At 42.7% G+C, this 18,503-nt stretch overlaps 1 pseudogene; it reads right to left on the bottom strand.

Annotated features, from left to right (window-relative positions):
• Positions 1 to 1,987: 1,987 nt before the first annotated feature.
• On the bottom strand, positions 1,988 to 13,219 carry LOC134405528 (vomeronasal type-2 receptor 26-like; annotated as a pseudogene).
• Positions 13,220 to 18,503: the final 5,284 nt, after the last annotated feature.

An 18,503-nucleotide genomic window follows, 5' to 3' on the forward strand; every position in this document is an offset into this window, starting at 1 on the left:
AAAATGTACAGCTGGCAGTAGCTTGGACTCTCACCTGAGTGTAAAGTGCCAATGAGATGGTAAACTGAGCCTTGAACATGAATGAACTGGGACCTTGTGGCTGTGCCACCTTGACTGGTGTATAGAAGTCCTGGTTGTACTTGTAGCGTTGTTGTGAAAATTTGCCTGGGCCCGTGAAGGCAGTGGACACTCCTGCACCTGGCCTTCATGGCCCCAGACAGACACACTCAGTGGATTTTCTCCCCAACACTACTGTTCCACCCCTTTTTCCTTTCCATTAAAACAGTGGGGGGAAATAAGCACCCCAATTTCACCCCAAGGCTGGTGAAATTGCATATTTCCCCAGCCTTGGGGAAAATGCATTTCTCTCCCCCCACCATGCCTTTAAGGCACCCATTGGTGTGTGGGGGGGTGCAATGTGGTTTTCCCAAGGCTTTGCCTCCCTCCCCACACCAATTAGCATCTTTAAGGCCCTCACAATGCAAGGTTTTAAGAGGGCCTTTAAGGCCATGGTTGGCATGGATGGGGGGAAGGCAAAGTGTGTTTTCTGGGACCTCTGGGAAGTGCACAATTCCCCCCAGCCCCACTAATGACATGCCAGGGGAATTGTGCACTTTCTGGAAACCCTGGAAAGTGCACATCACTAAGGGCTCATCCAGGCCTGTCTTCCCAGGACAGGGCCAGCCAAGGAGAGCTAAGTGAACTCACAGGGCAAGCCCCCCTCCCCATGAGTTCTCTAGTCCCATGTAAATGATATGTATATATTTTGGAGTTGTGACAAAATAAACATTTTTGGCTCTTAGTGTTTTGCTTATTTAAGAGATTATGAGTTCCAATTTTCCAAATGATCCCGTAAGAGAATTAATAAATTATTTGGAATGTTGTGCCATTATAGATGATGCTGAGAATGGGAGGGAATCTACACGTAGTACTGAAGGCGCTTGCGTGCGCCTCCAGTGAGCCATCAAAACAATGGTGTAGACGGCGAAAGAAGAGACGGAGGAGGAGGAGGCTGGGGAACCTTGCCGCTGCCGGCGCCTCCGCCTCCCCGCCGGCGTCCTGCTGCCGGGGTAAGAGCCACCCAGGTCGGAGAGCTCGGCGGAAGCGGAAGCTGATCTCTCTGCCCCGGGTGGCTCTTTCGCCGGCAGCAGGAGGCCTGCGGGGAGGCGGCGGCGGCGGCAGCAGCAAGAACGCGGCCCGTTCCCCAGCCCCCTCCTGCTCCGTCTCTTCCTCCGTCTCTTCTTTGGCCGTCTACACCATCGTTTTGATGGCGCACCGGAGGCGCACTCAAGCGCCTTCAGTACTACGTGTAGATTTCCCCCCAATCCTGAATATGACTACAACGTTCACACTTAAATAATATATCTGGATTCAAGACAATCAAATATGTAAAAAACAAATAAAAAGGAAATTTTAAACTTTCATTAATTTTGGGATTTGTAAATGTAGAGGTGATTTCTGTCCCTGCTGGTTGTTATCTTTAAATGCAACGAATTAATATCTTGTGTCTTAGCCTCCTACATCTTACAAATGTATAGATCATAGGAAAATCTCTCTGTGCATTATGTGTGTGTGTGTGTGTGTGTGTGTGTGTGTAATGGTGCTGGTAGATGGTGTTGGTAGAAGGAGGAGGAGGTCAGGGATTTCTACCACATTTAGGTGTTATTCAACATTTTGCAAGCTGTTAAATGATTGGAAATAGCTTACAAATAGGAGCAGTGAGCACATTGAGGCACTTCTTTACAGATGAGGAGCTTTTTCAGACAGAGTAAGAGTTAGACAGATTGAGATGGTGTTGAATTGGGAAGCCCTATATAAGCTCAGAACAATGTCATATTCAAATATGGTGTTACTTTCTCCCCCAAACCCATGGCTTGCATCTCTCTCTCTCTCTCTCTCTCTCTTTGTGTGTGTGTGTGAATCGAAGCCATGCTGGAAGGCTACTCTGGAAATTGAGTTACAGAGTGTCCACACACATAGATGAACATTAGGAAAGAACAATTACATTTTGTTATGCATTTCTCTTCATGAGATTCTCTCTTTTATTCAGATCTGGCCTCAGAATAATAATATAGCATTTAGGGAAGAAGATGCAACCCAACAGCCCAGCACTGGAGGCTAAGATGGAAAAGATTTCCACAGCTACCGTGTATTTCCCTTTGGTACTCTGGTACGTTGGAACAAAGGACAACCAGACAGTGCAAAACACCAGCATGCTGAAAGTGATAAATCTGGCTTCATTGAAACTGTCTGGAAGTTTCCTGGCAGTGAAAGCTACAGTGAAGCTCACAAATGCCAGGAAGCCCATATAGCCAAGAACACAGTAAAACATAGTTACAGATCCCTCATTACATTCTAGTACAATTTCTTCAGCCACTGAGGTCATGTCAACGTCTGGGAAAGGGGGAGAGGTTGCAAACCACACAGCACAAATGCTTGCTTGAATATGAGAGCAGAGGAGGACTATGGGGCTGGTCAGTCTTTTCCCCACCCATTTCCTCATGCTGCTTCCTGGCCTAGTGGCCATGAAAGCCAGAACCACTGTGATGGTTTTTGCCAGCACACAGGAAACAGCCACCGAGAAGATGATGCTGAAAGCAGTTTGTCGGAGGAAACAGGTCACCTTTTGAGGACGTCCAATGAATAGCAACACGCAAAGGAAGCAGAGCTGGAGGGAGATGAGGAGAGTGTAGGTCAGGTCCCGGTTGTTGGCTTTGACAATGGGAGTGTTGTGGTGCTTCGTAAATGTTCTTAATACCAAAGCAGTGATCAAAGAAAATAAAAGTGCAGACATTGCTGAACTCATTCCCAAAGGTTCCACATAAGTCAAGAACGTTATTCTTTTGGGAATGCACAGATCTTGCTCCTTGTTTGGATAGTGGTCTTCTTTGCAGGTGGTGCAGGAATCCATATCTGAGAAGAGATGAGATGCATTTTCAGAGAAAGCCCTCTAGATATTTCAAATAGGGCTGTGCTCCGCTTCTCTTCGGAACAGAGAAGCAGAAGCAGATCGGGACGCTTCGCCTCCCCTTAAGGCAGAGAAGAGGATTGGGCGGGCCGTGGAGCATCGCGGAGCAGATCGAGATGTGCGGATCCTTCGCCTCGATCCAGAGCTCCGCAAAAAAGGTAAGGGGGCATTACCTGGCGCTGCCGCCGCCTGTGCAGCAACAGCGGCAGAGCCAGGTAAGGGGGCAGGGGGGAGGGGGTCTTACCTTGTCCATCGCGGCCCATCGCCGGCTTCACTAGAGCCCACGGGTCAACCTGGAAGTGTAGGCCCCAAGTGGGGCCTACAGTTCCGGGTTGAGCTGTGGGCTCTAGTGAAGCTGTTGATGGGCCGTGACGGACCAGGTAAGTGGTGTGCGTTAGAGGGGGTTTACCTGGCCCTGCCACTGCCAACACCCGTGTGGCGACGGTGGCAAAGCCAGGTAAGGGGTGAGTGGGAGGAGGGTCTTACCTGGTCCGTCTGCGGTCCGGCAGCGGCTTCAACTGAGCCTGAGGACTCAAACCAGAAGACCAGGCCGCAGCTGCAGCCTGGTCTTCCTGTTTGAGTCCTCGGGCTCAGTTGAAACAGCTGCCGGGACTGCGGACTGATGCAGGTAAGGGGGAGGAGGGAGGGGGCCTTACCTGGTGCCGCTGCCGGCGCCACTGGTGCTGCGGAGCTCCGATTCAGATCCGGAGCTCTGCAGTGAAGTGAAGTGGACCACTGGCGGATCGGCGTGGAGCGGACCCGATCCAAAAGTTGTGGATCGGGATCCGAAGCGGATCAGGGGTTTGTGCACAGCCCTAATTTCAAATGCTGCATTATGGGAATGCATTAACCTTAATTCATTCCCTTAACCATTTGGTGGTTAAGCAGCATGGTTTAGCATTTTGTCTGAACCATGCCATTGTCTCAAGGATTTCTGTCACTGCTATTCCCAAGTGCGTTTGATAGATGTTTTGGAGTACTTGAGTTCTCTCAGATCTAAGGATAAACAAAAAATAAAGCTTCACTGTGTCCTAGATCAGCTTTGGGCTGAATGAAATGAACAAACCAAATAAATGAATATGTTTGGACCACATCTTTATATCTGGCTTTGTTCACTTCCGTGTCTTGGATTGGTGAACTCTGTGTTTTATCAGCCAGGGCTGGTCACCAACTCCACCATTTCTGAAATTCCTCATCTGGGTTTGAACTTTAAGGTCTTCAGTGATCTGAGAAAAGGATACCTTCTTCTTCTACATTAGCCTGCTAGTCCATGTAAGCCATGTTCGAAGGCCCTTCTGCTTGTGTTTCTACCAGCAGGATTGCAGTGGATGCACATATGGGATAGGGCAGAATACTACTAAGGTTATTAAACACTGTACTTGACCTTTACAACCTTTACTTGCAAGAGGCAGCTGGACAACCACCTGTCAGGGATGCTTTAGGGTGGATTCTTGCATTGAGCAGGGGGTTGGACTCAATGGCTTTGTAGGCCCCTTCCAACTCAGCTATTCTGTGATTCTATGAAATGGTCTTTTAATGAAAAGAAACGGGGTCAGGTAAGGTGTGGGTGTCTGGCAAGTAGCACTCGAGCTAGCTGAGGGAGGGTTCACCCATCCCTAGGTTTTGCTTTTGTTTCTAACAGCAGTTTCAGCAATGTTATTTAAAGAAAGCAAGAAAAAACACATTTAGCTCTTGTGTAATTGCACTTTTCCAATATACCACCTAGAGGTTATGTAGTGGAAAAGCAAGAAAGGAAAAGCTCTTTCCCTTGTGCTTGGAGCTCAATTCTGTGATGAAACTGATACAACAGATTAAAAGCCTTTTGTAGAAATGTTCAGAATTTCAACCCAGGTAATTGCCTTGGGCTTTTCAGCCAAGGTATTTCACAAGGCTTATATTCTTTAAAGCAGAGAATCTTTTTCAGCCCAAGGACTGAATTAAATTTTAAATTTTAAATTTAATTTTGGTCATTAGAAATAAAGCAGCTTTTTTAAAAAAATGCCTGTCTAGATTACTCTTGGGCATGTCGATGCATGTCTTCAGCCTAGATTTGAGGGTACCAAGGTCTGGATTCAAATTGCTTGGATGAGAACTGGAAGAACAGTTCCCAGATGGAGCATTTAATTGACTATATTGTTACTATTTTAAACTAACTGTTCATGCACAAGATTGCTTCCACTAATGCCACTTGGAGAGGAACTGCTGTAACAATAGGAAATATGGCCCAACTATGGCTTTAGCTAGACCTAAGGTATATCCTGTGACTGTCCCTGGTTCATCCCTGCCTGCTCCCTGGGTATCCTGTGTGTCATTTACATGAACAGAGATGACCCCAGGATGATCCCAGGATAAACCTTAGGTCTAGCTAAGGCCTATGACAGCTATTGCCAACCACTTTATCAAGTAGGGATTTCATTATTACCTTTGATCTTTCTTGGTGACATACTCTAAAGTTCAATATGTTTGATTATTCAATGCAGTGTGTACTCTACCTGTCTGATGAGAAACCTTCCCTTTTGCACATTGAGCACAATCATAGCAGCAAAATGGCTCCCCTTCCTTCTTTTTCTTCTGATACCCAGGATGGCAGTTGTCATTACAGAGAGAAATGGGCACCACCTTTTCAAGAAATAGCAAGAATTAAGTATGGGGAAATATATGTCAATGATATTTGGTTTAATTGAAACTAAACTTGCTATTGCCACTGTATGGCAGGATCTATACTACTGCTTTATAATGGTATTGAACTGACAACTGTTGGGGACCATCATTCCATGGACAACCATCTGTCAGGTATGCTTTAGGGTGGATTTCTGCATTGAGCAGGGGGTTGGACTTGATGGCCTTATAAGCCCCTTCCAACTACTATTCTATGATTCTATGATTCTATACCATTTTCAAACTGCTTTCAAAGTGTTATATTTTGCTTGGTGTAGATCTGGCCATATATCAGCATTCGTACAGCAATATCTCTGTATTCAAGAGTTGGTCAATATTTTCCACCTGAGGACGAGTAAGATAACTAACCCCTCTAAGAGCATCTGGATTAAAATAAATGGGGCAAGGAATAAAATTTCAAAGTGATCCTGATAGGCTGGAGCTCTGGGCTGAAAACAACAGAATGAAATTTAATAGGGATAAATGCCAAGTTCTACACCTAGGAAAAGAAACCAAATACACAGTTACAAGATAGGGGATACTTGGCTCAGCAGTAGTACAAGCGAGAAAGATCTTGGATTTGTTGTAGATCACAAGCTGAATATGAGCCAACAGTGTGACGTGGCTACAAAAAAAGCAAATGCTATTTGGAGCTGCATTAATAGAAATATCATTTCCAAGTTATGCAAGTTTCGCCTCTATTTGGCATTGGTTAGGCCTCATCTTGAGTACTGTGTCCAGTTCTGGGCACCACATTTCAAGAAGGATGCAGACAAGCTGGAGGAGTTTCGGATGAGGGCAATGCGGATGATCAAGGGACTGGAAACAAAGCCCTGTGAGGAGAGACTGAAAGAACTGGGCATATTTAGCCTTGAGAAAAGAAGACTGAGGGGAGACATGATAGCACTCTTTAAATACTTGAAAGGTTGTCACACAGAGGAGGGCCAGGATCTGTCTCGATCATCCTGGAGTGCAGGACATGGAATAATGGCCTCAAATTACAGGAAGCCAGATTCTGGCTGGAAAGCAGGAAAAACTTCCATACTGTCAGAGCAGTATGACAATGGAACCAGTTATCTAGGGAGGTAGTGGGGTGTCCCACACTAGAGGCATTGAAGTCTGTCAATTGTCAGGTATGCTTTAAAGGTGGATTCTTGCATTAAGCAGGGGGTTGGACTCGATGGCCTTATTGGCCGTTTCCAACTCTACTATTCTATGATTCTATGACTACTCTGAGTAGGACTGAGGCATATCCTTTGATACAATTCTTAGACCAGAAATAATAAATAAGTTTCAGATTAGTTTGCTGAGCCATTTTTTTTTCATTATAAGCCATAGAACTGACTTCTCATTTAAACTGCAGAATGTGATTTATCTAACTCACCCTTAATATTAACTTTACTATGATTAATATTACAATCTGTAATATTACAATCCTAGAAAAAAAGGCTCTGATTTGAGCACTCTGCCTGGATTATTCAAATGATGTGTTTGTATATTTATCTCTCTCTTTCTCTAATGCAAGGTTAGATTGACACTACTGCTTTATACCAGTATTGAAGTGCACTGATAACTGTTAGGACACAATCCACATTCAATATACTGCTTTCATCGTGTTATTTCCTGCTTTTTATTCCACATTTTTAATGATTTGATACAAGGTGTAGATCTGGCCCAAGTCTATAAAGGAATGTTGAAGTCTTCAGTGAAACGTGTTGGACTTTAGAGGACCTGGCGCTCCACTGCTTTCCTTTCCATATTAAATTCAAGAATTTTTTTCTGATGGTGTATACTGCAGGCAACCTTTAAGATCAGCAATCTGATTGTGAACAATCAATTGAAATAACCCACTACTATCAGACCAACCCTTAAGATCAGCAGAGGAGGCCTTCCTGGTAATTCTAAAATGAATGGATTTTTGCCATGAAGTACCCAGACAGCCCGTCTTCTCTGCAGCAGCAACTACACCCCTCTCATGTAGTTCAGGAGGCAGAAAATGTGTCATCTGTTAAACACCTCCTGAAAGCACACTCGTTCAACCAGGATTTCACTGGGCTGTAAGTAAATTACCTATACCACAGCATTTTACTGCTCCTTGATCTATTTACTGTAGTTGGAAGTGTTTCTAATGTTGTATTTTAATACTGTACTACAATATTGTGTTTCTAATATTGTATTTTAATATTATGAACCACTGGGATATTTTATTATATTCAGTGATATATAAATGTCACAAATAAAAATAAATAAAACATTGAAATCAGATTGATTCATACCCATAATGTCTAAATAGACTTCTCATTCCATCTCTAGATGTTTGCAGTGAAATCCCTGTGCTTGAGACTACAAATCAAAGCAGAGATATCTAAGAGTAAGCTCAATTGTCTACACCGGCAATTACACCTTCACAGGATTTTGCTGTCAATGGACAAAGATAAATATGCTGGTGTAAAGACAGTACAGACATAATAAAGGAACACACAGTGGGTATATATTTCCCCTGTTACCTCATAGAAGCTAATGCTTGAAGTAAAATCCTACCTGGTTAAATCGTCTTGGCCATATAATGGCATTGTCATCAGTGGTGAATGTTTTGCCTGGAAGAGCCCAAGGGTTCATCCTTCCAACTTTCACCCTGACAAAGGAATTATTGGGGAAAGTAATCACATTGGTAATATCAAATCCCAGGGTAAATTCCCCATTCTCATTCAAAAGGACTGTTTCTCCAGCACTGTTGTTAAATGAGAAGTTCCTCAAAACAGGATGGAGCTACGTGGAAGGAAAAAAATGGAAATAAAGAAACAATTCCACAATGGCACTATTAGATGAATTTGGAAAAAGCTCTCTTTGATGGGCAAATATTGTTTTGCCCTAGAAAAATGTGACTTGTTAAATAAGGTGGTTTCCCCCCCAGAATAACAAAATTAAGATGATCATGATGATGATATCTCTTTCGGTTTGGCATATAGAAATAGGAAGGGGAAATTTGACAGTACACATACTAAATTGAATCTACACAATTAGGTGTCATGGTATTGAGGGATGATGTGGAAAGGTTGATGTGCTACTAAGATTTTGTAATGTATGGCACATATTCCAGATGCACTAGGATCCTGTGCTCTTATTTATTGCAATTGAGCAGAATGCCTCAAGAGACATTACCTGCCATGGCTGTATATTCTTATTCTCTACTCTTCCTCTGGCTGCCGTTATGCTGGATCTGGATGAGTACATGGCACGTGCAGAATTTGCCAAAGCATATACAGCATTGTAGATGCTGTAGCTATGGCCAGTCATGTTCATTTCAAAGAAAGGCCCAGGAAGGCTCTCCAGCTTCTCTTCCCCAGTGCAGGTTTTCACACCATCCTCATTAAAACTAGAATCTGCAAATGAACAGTCAAATGCTTGCTCCCAGAATGTTTGGATGAAGCCATCTCCCTTGGCCGAATGAGGCCTTAAGCTCTGGAGAAAATTGTGGAATCCTGGTACCTCCTGTGAATGTATTGTGAAGGCTAAAGCACCATGGAAGGTTTCTAAACCCCAGTCTTTATGCATGGACAATGCTACAAAATCCAGCTGGGCTTCTAAAATCCAAACTTTATAAATCACTTTCTCATAGTCATTTTCTCCATGATGGAGCAACATTCGCAAATTCAGCATAGTGTCGGTACCTCCATGGACAATTATAACATTGGCATTACTATCCATAACTTCTCCAAATATTCGGTTAATGCTTGTTTGGACAGTTAAGAAATTGTCAAAAAAGGTCATTCTAGGCATTTCCTCTGTGAAAGCAGGACAGATGCCATTTTGATATAATATTGGTACTATGTTTTTCAGAAAAAGTTCTCCACTTTCATCATCCATGGTCATTAGACCCACCCACGTCCATCTGAAATGCAGAAGTAGCTGAACAATCCCATTGTACTGTTGGATTTTATTTGGAACCATCTGGTATAATGAAAGGAAATGAGATTGACTCCTCAGCATTGGGGCAAAATCACCACAGCTGAACTACAAGGGGGGAAAGAAGACAGACAGGTGTTTCATCAGTGAATTTGAAATCTAGAGATATGCATCTAGATATTGTACAGATACTGTGCATTCTGTTTTAAATTTTCATTATTCCTATTAAACTGAAGATTCTTGTAGAATTTATGCTCCACTGTGAGGGCCATTTGGGCATTTCCCCACTCTTGCTAGGCATCACTGTACCCATTTTAAAGAAGCCATGGAGAACCCATGCTGCTGGTTTCACATGTTAGAAGCCACCCTAAAATCAAGCTAACCTGAACAACCCAACAACAAGCTATGGGTGGTCATGGTGGCTTGAAGAACCCATATTTAAGCCATTGTGGTATTTTCGGACAACATGACAAACCGCTCTGAAACAAGCAAGAGTGACAACCCTCCATGTGTTGTTTGTTGTGAACCAGATCACTTGCAGTTTATTTAACCATCCCCAGAGGAATTAGTATATGAGAATGCTCAGCCTATTCAATATCTGATTTTTTGCGGGTGTGTTAGTTGCTTCGTGTTTTTTAAATGAAGTTTCAAGTGAAGGTTGTTGTTTTGTTGTAGTTTATTAGAATTATTAGGACTGATAGATTAAAACAACTAACAAATAAATTTCAGAATTGAAAATGCCTCCCTCCGCCCCAGTATATCCAGTTTTCAATGAAATGATGAACTTCTAGATATCACATCTTCAAATTTTCAGTTGTCAGCTGATGAGGGCCATTACCAACTTGTAAACCTTTCTAATAGCTAATAACCTATCACGATTTCTGAAATGGAAGCAAACTGCTCCTTTTAAACTAGCAAAATGGAATTAACTTGAAAATGAGCTATTTGTTAGTTAGCCGAGTTCATTATAGCTTTTCAAATGAGATCAGAAACTGTCTGTGCAATTTTGCTGTTGTATTGAGAGAAATGCCTAACCTATAACAAGATAAGTGTTTTAAGACTGCTACAAAAACAAAAAACAACAATTGTCTTGAATGCTCATGACTTAATGACTATTGTTAGGTAACTTTTCCCCCAGCAAATAAGGCAAATTGCTGCTAATTGAATGAATGAATGCTAATTCTTAATAGAGTTTGCATCCCCCAATTTTATCATTTTTTAAATAAGGCATCAACAATGTCAATTTAGGTTTTTTTAACAGATATGAGTGACATACATTAAATAGTAATAATAATTATACAAAATGTTTATTGTTCAATCCACAGATCATTGCAACACATAGAAACTTAAGAATGTATAATATCGTTATACATCATTTTTTTGCAGTCAACAGACCATTCCAGCAAAAGTTACATACAAAAGGACTAAGTGCACATTTAACTATTAAAAGGACAAGTAATCATAGAGGATCTAGTAGAAATGGCCAGGTTCAAAAACTTGGCCACTTCCTCAGTGATTGACTGAAGTAATAGGGACATTAGGAATTCAGTTGGGTGACCAGGAAAAGATTGTAAAATGGGGTTCAGAAGATCATTCCTACCCCCTTCATAATAATTACAGAAGAAAGAGGAGGAGGTAGAGGTGGGGGAAATCTAGGTAAAGATGAATATATGGGCATGTCAACTTTGAATTGGATCCAAAGTTAGTCATACTAATAGTACACCAATTGAAATCAATGGGATAAGTTACCCCACATACACCTGCATCACCAGGTGACATCAAGGACCAAGTCATAGAAATCTGGAATGGCATAGCTGCTGCTAAGACTCACAAAATCATCACACATTCCTGAAAAAGCAAGTGGAAGGAAAATGCTATGTCACAATTATAAAAACTCCATCATCTATCAATGCAATTTACCTGTGGCAGCTTGTATATATCCAAAATGGTGGCAAAATAGTACGACGTTTCGGAGCCCAATCCACCAATCACTGCTATCAGGTTATTCTGAATGCCACATTTATAGTTAGGGACGACTCTATGATGTGTGGAGAAAAATTCCATTGCAATGTGATAGATCCTCTTCAAACTAAAGTAGCTCTCAATAATGTTGAATCCCAACGAAATATTGGGCAAAATCTGGGGAGTTTCATTTATCTCTTTTACAGCAAATGCCAAGGCCAGAACATGCTGGTAATTCTTTGTCACTATCCTGCAGCAAAATTGAAATGACGTGTCACAGGGAAATGCAACAAGTGTCGAAACTGTTTGCTGCCCTGCTGCTCCAGCGTTTTCTAAATTGAGGCACATGATATCATGCATCGTTAAAGCATCGTTAAAGTTTCAATGGAGTGCTTAAAGGTATACATGTTTTTATAATCACACAAGACTGATATAAGTAAACAACAAGATCACTTGCCTTATGAAGTTCTACCATTACAGAAACTGCACAGGCTTCCTCCAAAATACCTCCTGCCATATTGGGATTCATGCACATTTAGGAAGTATGAACTGTAGTGATGGGCATCCATATGGATGGCTTTAAAAGTACATTTGACAAATTCATGCAGGATAGAGCTATCAATAGCTACTAATCATGGTGGCTATATATTACCTCCCATATCAGAGGTTGTATACCCTTAAATACCATTTGCTGGGGGATGCAAGAGGGGAGATGTTATTGCACTCATGTCTGGCTTGTGGGCTTTCTTTCAGGCAGCTGCTTGAGTACTCTGGGTACACAATGATCCAGGATGGCTCTTTTAATATTCTTATGTTTCATCAGAGGTCTGATCCAGCATGGCTTTTTTATGTTCTTATGCTTCATCAGAGATCATATTAATGATGTATTATAATGAAGGTTGGGCAAACATGCATTCATAGAATACAGCACTAAAGAGTGTATATATGAAAAAAATAATCTCATTTACTCTCAATAATTCCAAATTACAGTCTTATCATCTACAGATTATACCAAGATGCCATTCTTCGTGATGTTATTTAGCTTGTTTAGTTTCAAAGGACGACATCTTGGTATAACGCTGTAGATGATAATACTGAAATTTGGAATTCTTGAAAGTAAATCAGATGATGATATTTGGAAAAAGATTTTTAAAACATAGGTGCATGAAAGCAATAAGAAAAGAGAGTATAGAATTAAGTGGAGAGGAAAGGTCACAAATAAATGTGGTGAGGTGGAGAAACTGGGAATAAAAATAAATAAATGGGAAAGCATCTGAGAAAAAGAAGGGTGAAGTGATACTTAATGTAAAATAAATGCATTTTAGAGTTGTATTTTAATTTTTGATCAAGGCTGCAAGTCTATGGACACTTACCTGGAAAGAAGTCTCACCGAAACTCAGTGGGACTTACTTCTACACTGGCATGTGGAGAATTGAAGTGTAAAATACATTGATTAGTCAACACTTCTAGGGTAAATGTGTATAATAGAAATAGTACAGGTACTTACATGGGAAAGTCATTATAAGAATTTGGATAGTCCCTGAAGGAAAATTGATCAAAGAATACAATCACCTGAGAAGCAGTCCCACCAATCATGAGGTCCCCTGCCTTAGAATATGCATAAAGAGTAGAAGGTCGGTGGCGGATGCCACATTTAGCTTCCTGTTCCCAGAGTTCACTGTGAGGTATCTGCAGCAACAACAGCATCAACCCCAACAACACCATCCTAATTGTGGTAGCTCCCCATTAAATGCACATACCATATCAACAGTATTGCTCTGATTTACACAACCTGTCTTGAAAAGGCAGTGGGCCTTGCTGATTCAATATTTGCTGCTTTTACCATTATCCCAACTCCCTACAAATCTATGGAAAGTTATGGGGAACCAGATGGAGCCCTTCCTATTCAGCTCTAGTTCCGACAATTGATCAGGGCTTTTTAAACATATCTGCCCTGGTTTAAACATATTGTTATGTTGCAGTTTCTGGAAAGCCACATGGATCAAGAGAAGAATTTCAAGGTCTATTGCTCAGGGCATCTAAATGGTACTTGATGAGAATTATAGCATAAAGAGTGACAAAATGTACAATTAGTCTCTCCCAAGGCATTGCTCCCATAGTGGCCTCATTTCTAACACTGGTGAAAGAAACATGTTGTTCAGATTGACCATACCGTTTCTGTATTCCTAAAAGCATATTGGGGGAAAAATACACAAAGGACAAGGCTCTGGCATGGAACCACAGAGAGAGAAGATAGCAAGTCTGTATCTGCTCTCTTCTTACACTGCCCCCATCACACACCTATGGTTGTGTGACATCATTTAATTTTATAAACAGTGTATAGTGTACACAAATACATGACAAAAACAGATCAGGCTGTTGTCATGATGAGCTATTAAGCCATCTCCATAATTGCTGCAACCAGCAATAGTGCATAGTTCACAGAACTAATAGTTCACAGAAATGGCTACTGATTTATTAAGTGTATTACCCATTTCATCTTAAGCTTTGGGGATGTGGTTCCAAGGAATGTCATTCCAAGAAATCAATCAGCATTCAGCCCAGTGCCATGAGAAAACAGGCATTGAATATTTTGAATGAATAATATTTGAGGCTTTCTCTTTTGTTAGAGGGATTCTTGTGAGCGGAGAAGGAAGTCCCAGAATTAAACACACAGACGCCAGAGTTTGGGATTAAATAGGGCCTCTTTATTTACACATGGAGATTCTCCCCTCCATAAATCTGTGTGCAAACGTGTGGGAATCAAGCTTATTTCTTCAGGCAACTAGCCTGCCCCACAGGGCAAGCCACTCGGCCGAAATCAGGTCGGGTGACCCGGCCCCTTTTTCAACTACACTTGTGTGTTTGGAGAGACCGACCTGCGTCATCTCCACTCAGGCTGCATAGCTGAGTAGATGAGAAAAGAAGTTCCCCAAAGGCAAACCATATCCTGGCACGAAAGCTGTATAGCTCCCGAGGAGCAGGACCTCTGGATTGCCAATCACCATAAAGGTGCCAGGGTGCTCACCATCCCTATCCTGACTTTCCAAAATTCCCGCACAACCCCACCAAAAGGAGGGGGCCAAGCCTCAGCTTTGGCTCCCTACCCCCACCTGATCTGGAAAAAATTCCATCAGGCCCACGCGTAGATCCTTCAGGAAGATACTATTCCCTGCATCAGAGAGGTGGAGTCCGTCTGCCCTGTAGAGATCCCCTCTGGAAGTAACGATCTCGGGATAAAGGATTAAAAACCCCAGTTGATCCTGAAGAAACTGCCTAATTTCTCTATTAACATTTCAATTGTTCTATATAAACAGCAGGCGTTACAACCTCACGCCACTGGAGTCTCAGGCATGTGAGACCATACTAACCCTGTGCCAGACCACTGGCCCCAAACTCAAAAGCCTTGGTTTATAAGATTAGGGCCTTCCCCTTCAGAAGGCCAAGTCGTTCCCAGCCCCACGTGCACACCAGCACCTTCAGTGGCCCTGGCACAACTGGATCTAAACAGTAGCAGGAGGCCGCTCCAGCACAAGCCGCGCTTCCCCAACCACTGGATGAAGGCTAACGGACCGAGACCCAGCTGTGTACCGGCAGCTGCTCGCGTCCTCTATGGCTGACCCAGAACACCACAGTGTGTCTGCCGATGACTTCTTTCAGGAGGAGACACCACCACAGCATGCCTTGTCTGCCACCCCATTGGATGGAGGCCATCTGACAGAGCCCAGGTGCATCCTAAACCGTTGCTCATGTGCTCTATAGCTGACCGAGGTGCCGTGCCATATCTGCCAACAGGCCCCTGTCAATAGACACAATATCAACGTTAAACTTACAGTAACTGTATCCTCTACATCTAGAGTGTACGCTTATGCAGGCCCAAGACTGCCATCCATCTATGGCCAGGACTTGGCATCTCCCAGTCCCACTGTAAAAGTGGATAGGTGTCTTATTGACTAATTTCGTACGCCCAATGCCCGAAGGCACTTCCTGGCAGCCATGAAAATGGTACCGGGTAAGGGGCAGCCCCCTTCTTGATAAATAGCAGCCTCCAATCCTTCCCGTCAGGACTAGCATGGGCATATTCCATCACTCACTGTAGTGACTTACTATGGCACTTCTAGCCAGGTTCCAATAGCGTAATGTCTGAAGGGGCTGCTTGGCTACTATCAAATTGGTCCCGGATGAGATACAACTCCCTTCATTTGTCAATTAGCAACCCATGTTCTTTCTCCATAGGGAGAAGGAGGGTCAGATGGCAAATGTGCCTATACTCTCATAGTGATTGTACCATTGCACCTCTAGCAAGGTTCCATAAGCTAGGTGTCTGAATACTGTACAAATAACACTAGTTAAGTATTTATTTATTTATTTATTTATTTATTTTATTACATTTATATACCGCCCCACAGCCGAAGCTCTCTGGGCGGTTAAACTGCCTTGAGTCTGGGCGTGCGTATGTATCCCTGGATAAGCTTTCATGGTGGTGAGTTTGAGGGTTTTTTTTAACATGCAAAATTGACGGAGCTATGGAAAGGGGTGTTGGATTTTCATAAATTCCCTAAAAATCAGGGGATGATGGGATTTACTTGAAACTTGGCGTGCGTGTGGACACATGGATAAGCTGTCCTGGTGGCAAGTTTGAGGTTTCTAATGTGCAAATTGAAGGAGCTATGGAAAGGGGTCTGAATGGGGTGCCTGATTTTCAAAAATTCCCCAAAAATCAGGGGATGATGAGATTGCCTTGAAACTTGGCGTGCATGTGTATACCCCCATGAGGTGTCATGGTGCCAAATGTGAGGTTTCTAACTTGAACAGAAAAAAAGTTGTTTACTTTTTTAGCTTTCAATGCAACCCTATGGGGGGGGAAACGGAGCTCCGATCCGGATCCGGAGCTCCGAGCGGAGCGGAGCAGAAGTGGGTGGAGCGGGGGCGGGGCGGAGCGGGCCGCTCCAAAAATCGCGGATCTGCAAGTGAAGCGGAGTGGGGGGTCCGTGCACACCCCTACCTTTTTAGCCCCTGAGTGTACTCTGTGATTTTAGATGGATTTGTTGATATAATTGTTTTGAACTCTGACTCTCTAGATGTTGGTAGTTTTAATGTGTTAACATATTTTGTATAGAGTGTTTGTTAAATGTACTGTTGGTATTGGTCAATGACCGTAATAAAATATATTCATTCATTCATCTATCTGGGATGGTTTTAGGCATAGAAAAAAATTCAGCTACCATCTTGAATGAAAAATAGTAGCCAATCATAAATATTTTTTGGGGAAGATTTACTGGATCAAAACTATTCAACTAAACTTTGGCAGGATCTACACTGCTGCTTTAAAAAGGTTAATAACAGTAAACATAACTGTTGCCCCACCCCCACCCCCATACAGTTTTCAAAACATTTTCAAAATGTCATATCCCGCTTGGTGTAGATCTGGCCCTGACCTCATGATTCAGCATGGCCATAAGCAGATTTTAACACACAACATTCATGTTTTCCATGTTTTTAAGACATTAAAAAACCACCACAAATATTGAGGTGGGAGTAGAGAAGAAGCACAGTTTGAAACAAGGGAAGATCAGGAGACCAAGGCCACAGCTAGACCTAAAGTTTATCCTGGGATCATCCAGGGTTCGCCCCTGCCTGAGGATTGGATCCCCTGTGTGTCACCTAGGTGAACAGGTTTGATCCCTGGATGATCCAGGGATAAACCTTAGGTCTAGCTATGGCCCAAGTTATCAGCCTGTCCCTCCCTTCTGGTGTGGAGCAGCTCCATCCAAGTGGAATGGAGTGGACAGACCCCTACCTCAGGGGGGTATAGGGGTGGGCCATATCAGGAATCATGCCTAGGGGTTATAGCAGGCATGTCTTCGCTCAGGCATTTCTTCACTTCAGTGTTTCCAACTCTGACAGCCATGTAGGTTTGCTTGAAGGCTTCTCTGTATCAGCCTAAAGGCAATTCCTACTCGTGCAAAGCTGGGTCCTTGAATGAATGAGTAAATGAATAAACCTATGGCACATATCTCTACAAATCTACATATGGGAGGGGCCATAGCTCAGTGTGATAGAGAACACACTTTGCATGCAGAAGGTCCCAAGTTCAGTCTCCAGTACCTCCAGGTAGGACTTAAAAACAGTAACACCTGCCTGAAGCTCTGGAGAGTTTCTGCCAGTCTGCATTGACAATACTGGGATAGTTTGTAGATACTACATGTTTCAGTATAAGGCAGCTTCCTATGTCCCTAATCATATTCACATATAGAACAACATTTCTCTGTTCTCCTTTCCTTTCATGTACTTAAACTTTCTTTTTCTCATCCTGGGATGCACATTGGCATGTCTCTTGTCATTCAATTGCTAGACTATTAGAAAAGATTAGCAGAGGTGGGAAATGTATTTTAACAATGCCACAGAGAAATCAGAATTTAAACTTTGATATTTTCTTTCCTCATATAATAATCAAAATGACTGTGATTAATTCTGTTTTCCACCCCCCCACCCCTTGAAGTCCACCTGGAGATCTAGTTCCCACAAGCAAAGCTAAGGACTGAAATGTAAGGGATAGTACAAATATGCCACATATTGTTCAAACCTAAAGACAAAGACAATGGAGAGGGAAGCCTCTATTGGAGCGATCTCTGGTGCTTTGGGCAGAATACAACAGGGCATTTATACTCCCGCTGATTCACTTCTGCTCCAGTAATTCCCTTCCACAAGCAGTGTGCCCCACCAATTTTGTTGAGCAAGTGGGGTTCACTACTTAGGCAAGGGAGATTTAACACTGGCAAGGGCTCATCTACATTGAGCAGGATATTCCACTATGAAAGTAGTATATAAAAGCTGTTTTATACATAAACTGTTTTATAGCGGTATTGAAGTGCACTGACAACTGTTGGGGCCCATGACATGTAACATATACCACTTTCATGCCACTTTCAAAGTGTTATAATCCTTGGTGTAGATGTGTCATCAGCCCCAACAGCTGACAGTGCACTTCAGTACCACTATAAAGCAA

Source organism: Elgaria multicarinata, chromosome 11, assembly GCF_023053635.1.
Source record: "Elgaria multicarinata webbii isolate HBS135686 ecotype San Diego chromosome 11, rElgMul1.1.pri, whole genome shotgun sequence".
NCBI lineage: Eukaryota > Metazoa > Chordata > Lepidosauria > Squamata > Anguidae > Elgaria > Elgaria multicarinata.